The following is a 6,462-nucleotide window of genomic DNA, read 5'->3' on the forward strand; positions in this document are numbered from 1 at the left end:
TGACCTCAAACCTGTTCTTTCCATGATTTGGGGGACAGAGAGCTTCTAGAATCCCATGATCTCCAAAGAAGAGCAGTGGTTTTGCAGGTTGAGTTCCAGGTCAGGTAATCTGATAGGTCCACCCTCTGTAGATAATACTGGCTTACTGAACTACCATAAGAACTCCTTGTCCCTCTCCACAGGATCTTTGCTTTTTGTCCAAGTTCTTTTCACCACTAGCTCTAGTGTCATGGTGTTGATGAAAAAGACACTGAACATCCAAAGATATCCAATCTATTGCTAAGGAACAAGAACGTTAGTCGAAAACAGCTCATTCCAGACAGCCTTGGATTAATTTGAAGCTCAGATCTTTGAGGGACTAGGGATGACCTGATAGCAGTCTTCCAATATCTAAAGGGCTGCCACAAAGAAGGTGTTTCCAAAACACCTGAAAGCAGAACAAGAAGCAATGGATGGAAACTACCGTATGAATCAAGATCACGCGAAGTGTTAATACCACTTTATAAGGCCTTGGTAAGACCACACTTGGAATACTGCATTCAGTTCTGGTCGCCACGATGTAAAAAAGATGTGGAGACTCTAGAAAGAGTGCAGAGAAGAGCAACAAAGATGATTAGGGGACTGGAGACTAAAACATATGAAGAACGGTTGCAGGAACTGGGTATGTTTAGCTTAAGAGAAAGAAGGACTAGGGGAGACATGATAGCAGTGTTCCAATATCTCAGGGGTTGCCACAAAGAAGAGGGAGTCAAGCTATTCTCCGAAGCAGCTGAGGGTAGAACAAGAAGCAATGGGTGGAAACTAATCAAGGAGAGAAGCAACTTAGAACTGAGGAGAAATTTCCTGACAGTTAGAACAATGAATCAGTGGAACAGCTTGCCTCCAGAAGTTGTGAATGCCCCAACACTGGAAGTCTTTAAGAAGATGTTGGATAGCCATTTGTCTGAAACGGTATAGGGTTTCCTGCCTAGGCAGGGGGTTGGACTAGAAGACCTCCAAGGTCCCTTCCAACTCTACTATTGTATTGTATTATTGTATTTTTTGGAATATAAGACACGCCTTTTTCTCCTCAAAAAAGAGGGGGGAAATCTGGGTGCATCTTATACACTGAATACAGCATTTGGGCCTAACGAAACACCGCCCCCTTTGCAAAAATGGATGTGCAGATTGTTTGGGAGGCTTGCAAAAGCTCCTGAGGGCTGGGGATGGCAAAAACAAGCAAACAAACAGGCTGTTTTTGCTTGCTTTTGGCCCCTCCAGCACCCAGGAGCACCCTAAGAGCCTCCCAAAGCTCTGCATCCCCCCTTTTTTTCCCCCAAAAATGAGGCGTGCAGAAGGTTTGGGAGGCCTGCAGAGTGCAAAAACTTTTTTAAAAAATTTACCTCTTCAAAATCATGGTGCGTCTTATACTCCGGTGTGTCTTATAGTCCGAAAAATTCGGTAATCAAGGGGAAATCCAGCCTAGAATTAAGGGGAAATTTTGTGACAGAATAATTATCAGCATAGAGAAGTTGTGGGGGCTCCAACACTGGAAATTTTAAAGAAGAGATTGAGCAACTATCTGTCTGTAATGTTATAGAGTTTCCTGCTTGAGCAGGGAGTTGGATTAGAAGATCTCCCTTTCAACTCTATGATTCTGTTATTAGCTGATCAGGGGAATGATGTAGTTCTTAGATACTTGGATCTCAGCAAAGTCAAGAAACTTTCTTTGACTAGATCGGTGTTTTTCAACCTTGACCAGATGTGTGGAGGTCAACTTAAAGTTGCCAAGTTTGAAAAAAATGCTGAAGTAGGTGAAATTCTTGTTAACAAAACTCACAGTTGATTGAATCACTGCACCCAAAGAGTGCTCTATGGCTCTATGCTTGAATTTGGTCATTGGACTAGAAGACCTCCAAGGTCCCTTCCAACTCTAATTCAATTTATTCTGCTTGTAACCAAGGAGAGGTTATGTTTTAGTCTAATCCACACACCCAATTAATTTTTTTTCCCCCAACTATTCTAGTGTGTTCTTCATTTTCCAACTGTGGTGACTTTTTTCAGGCAATTGCTGGAGCGGTTCCATAAGCTGCCTTGTCCTTTGCTTGCTCATGTTGCTCAAGACACATGATGCTGTAACGTCCTGTCCTGGAGCAACGTTTTCTACAATCAGTTGCTTCCACTGGTTTTGTTTTCAAATGCAGCGGCATAAAAAAGGATCTTGGCATAAGTTGCTGATATGAAATGCCTTCTTCTCCTTTCTCTGAGGATGGTATTAATCCTTTGTGCAGGGGTGGGTTTCAAAATTCTTTTACTATCGGCTCTGTGGGCATGGCTAGGTGGGGGGGCCATGTGACGAATGGGTGTGGCCAACTTGATGTCACTCACGTGCACTCAGTCACACGACCCCACCCCACAAAGCCATGCCTCTCCTCCCACAGCCACTGCCTTCTCCAGCATGTTATCCTCATCCCCGCCATGGCTGCAACAGTGGCTGCTTTGGGAAACACTGGCCGGTGTGTGTGTGGGGGCTAGGCTAGTGCAAATGCTTACCTGTGTGTAGGCAGGAGGCGGAGGTTCTGTGGATGCATGTGGCAAAGGTGAGGCAGGGCGAGCGTCAGAGTGGGCTAGTTCGGGAGTGTGACCAGCCAGCCGTCACTACCGATTTGGCGACCCACACCCAATTATCACTACCAGTTCACCCGAACCTGTCCAAACTGGGAGCAACCCACCTCTGCTTTGGTGGCTAATTCTAACAGCCGGCATTTAACCTGTATAATATGCTAGGCGCAAAATACCAAGATAAAGAAATTACCATTCTAAAGCAAATTCCAAAAAAGATAAGAGAAAAAAGGAGGAAGTATTCTTCCTTATCAAAGAAACTATACAATAGAGGAATTTGGTTTAGATGGTTATTGCTAGAAGGAATGCTGATTTTCTGGGAAGGAAGCCGAATTAGAATTAAGACAGTGGATGAGGCCGAAGCCTTTATTATAAAATATTTTTCTCTCCCAGAGGGCGGAGGTGGGGAAAAAGGCAGCAATGTACAAGACATGGGGAAGGGGGGGGGGCTATGGCTCCACCTGGGGAGAGGGAGGAGGGAGTAATATCGAAAAGGCTCAGGTCGCAAATATAAATATATCTGAAATATTATTGTAATTGTTGATATACTAGAAAGTGACAAAGAAAGAGATGATTGAACACATGGTTGACATAAAGTAAGAATTCTGTTTATGCTTATCTTTTATATGTTATTTTTAAAATTGTAGAAGTGTGAGATTTGGAGGGATTTCTACTACCAACATGGGCGCTACCAAAATTTCCTTTTACCTTTTTCCCATAAATGTTTTAAAACCAATAATTTTTACAAAAAAATATATATATATGCTAGGCGCAAAATAGAAAACATATTTCTTTTCAGACGAATGTGGATTACTTAGTTTGGTGGCTAACATTCTTGAGAGATAAATAACTATGTATGTGTGTTACAGGGAGATTGTGAGTAGCAGAGCAAATTGCGCAATTACCGAATCAGTTCTTAAACCAGGAGGATCCCACCACTGGTATAGAATAGTCAAAGACTATCTGTAATCCTACACAGTCACCAGGAATCCAACTTTACTAGAAGGAGAGCGTAATTTGTCGACAAGGCCTAATGCTTAATTTGTTTGCATAGTTTGTGCCAATTATTTTCCAGCTCATCAAGTATAAACTGTTAACTGTTTTCCTTCCTCGGTTTTAATCCCTCCCTTTTTTGACTCACACATATGACCGTAACTGTTTTAATCAAGGGGGAATAATTAATGTATTATTCCTTTTGTACTGCATGAATAGTACTCATAGGGCATGAAGAGGTTGTAGGTGAAAAATACAGATGCTTTTTTCCCCCTTCACATAAAAACAAGTTTGACTTTTTAAAAAAAAAATCTTCTTCCTTCCTCCTCTGTCACGTCGAGTTCTGGTAATGCTATGCAGTGTTTTAAAAGGATTTATGTCTTGATTATTTCAGAAATTTAATAGGAGAAGAAGAGTTCCCTCCAGTTCAAGAACAGCACATCTTCACCATTATCAGAACAAACCAGCAAGCCAAATACATAATGTACTGTACCTTAAACAACTCAAGTGAGGCCTTGTTTCACAGCTAATGTACTATAAATCAACAAAAATGCATCATGAAACTACATTTATTTTTTTTGCATCACAGTTTGCTGGGAGTTTGGTTGCTTTTCCGAAAAAGTTCTTTAAATATTTATTTGAGAGTCTTGATGTCTTCCACCAATCCAGCTCCTGTTGATGGCCAGTGCAAAGTTTCTCAACCTTGACAACTTTAAGATTAATGGACTTCAACTCCCAGAATTCCCCAGCCAGCATGGAAACAGAAGTCCACCCACCTTAAAATTGCCAAGGTTGAGGAACATTGGTTTGGTGACTGAATACCGATATAGAAGCCGTGCCAATGCAGTGATTAGAATGCAGTACTGCAGGATACTTCTCCTGACTGCCAGCTGTCAGCAGTTCTTCTGTTCGTTTCTCACTAGCTCAAGGTTGATTCAGCCTTCCATCCTTCTGAGGTTGGTAAAATGAGGACCCAATTTGTTGGGGGGTAATATACTGATTCTGTAAACCGCTTAGAGAGGGCTGTAAAGCACTGTGGAACAATATATGTCTAAGTGCTATTGCTATAGTTATTTAGTTTATGTATTATGCAGAGTCAGGTCTATGGTTTTCCCAATTGCAATGGATGGCTGTGAAGGTTGGACCATAAGAAAGGCTAAGCGCCAAAGAATTGAGACCTTTAAACTATGGTGCTGGAGAAAACTCCTGCGAGTCCCTTGGACTGCAAGATGATCCAACCAGTCAGTCCTAGAGGAGATCAACCCTGACTGCTCTTTAGAAGGCCAGATCCTGAAGAGGAAACTCAAAAGACTTTGGCCACCTAATGAGAAGGAAGGACTCACTGGAGAAGGGCCTAATGCTGGAAAAGATTGTGGGCAAAAGAAGAAGGGGACGACAGAGAATGAGGTGGCTGGATGGAGTCACTGAAGCAGTAGACATGAGCTCAAATCGACTCCAGAGGATGGTAGAGGATTGGAAGGCCTGGACATTGTCCATGGGGTTGCAATGGGTCAGACACAACTTCGCAACTAACAACAATTATGGAGTCTCAAGAAAAGCCTCCGGAGCCTGGGGAGGGTGAAAAATGACCCCCCCCTGTGGTGCAGGAGGCCGATTAGGCCCTGCCCACCATGGCCAAACCCACCCAGCAAAAGGGCAGTGAACCCGTTGCTACAATTTTTGAAGACCACCCATGATCTAACTCTGATATTTCAGTGCGTTAAGAAAAGGAGACAAAAGCCCATTTCTACTCCTGCTGGCTTCTGTGTGCCCGGAGCAGGAGATGTTGATGTTCCTTTCCTCCAGCAAAAGAACGACGATCTGATTTACTGCCACTGTTGTTTGCATAGTAAATCTCTTTTCCAAGCTGTTTACATTCCTAGCTGGGCCACAGTTCCCCTGAACCGTCCGACTAATCTAAACTCAGATATTCTCGTCTAAGTTTGCCTGGGGACACTGGCAACCTGGGCCACCTGCTCCTGTACTTCTGCCATTGTTGCTTCATTGTATTTTCCACTTCTCTCCATGCTCTCTCCTTACATTCATGTAACTAAGTCTGCGCAATCGGTCACCTCCTGACCGCCCCCGCTGTCCAGCCACCATACTTTGTGTTGTAGGAACTTGTCCAGTCACATGAAGGACACACAGTGCCGTTGCTAGTTTCCCTACCAACATAAACAGGTCTGTGGATTTACAGAACGTATGCCTTGTATTTGGCTGTCTCTCCGTTAACTGCTGTTGATCTTTCCTGCAGAGGCACAGTTCATCTCCTATATACAAGTAGTCCTCGACTTACAACAGTTCGTTTAGTGACTATTCAAAGTTATGACGACACTAAAAAAGGGAGCATTTTTCACACTGATGACTGTTGCAGCATCCTTCTGGACCAGAGGTAGGTTCCTACTGGTTCGGACCGGTTTGGCCGAACCGGTAGTAACTCGGCGGCTGGATCGCTGGAACTGACAGCGACCTAGGCCTGCCACGCCTCCGAACAGGTTCTCATATGACGGCGCCATCTTGATTTTTGATTCTGCAAATGTGCAGAAAAATTTTCATTGAAGAAATGTAATCGCCCACCCAGTGGTGGGTTTCAAAATTTTTTAGAACCTCTTCTGTAGGTGTGGCCTGCTTTGTGGGAGTGGCTTGCCAGCCATGTGACTGGATGGGAGTGGCTTACCGGCCATGTGACTGGGTGGGTGTGGCCAACTTGTAAAATGGGGTGAAATTCACTTAACAACGCTCTTGCTTAGCAACCAAAATGTTGGCTCAGAAACTCTGGCATTTGAAGCACGCAAGTCTTAAAGCTGTCAAGTTACAAGACCCTTGCACCCCTAGCCCTTTAGAAAAAAAAACCCCAGGGGTATTCAA

This window comes from Natrix helvetica, assembly GCF_964273705.1.
Source record: "Natrix helvetica genome assembly, chromosome: 4".
NCBI classification, from domain to species: Eukaryota; Metazoa; Chordata; class Lepidosauria; order Squamata; family Natricidae; genus Natrix; species Natrix helvetica.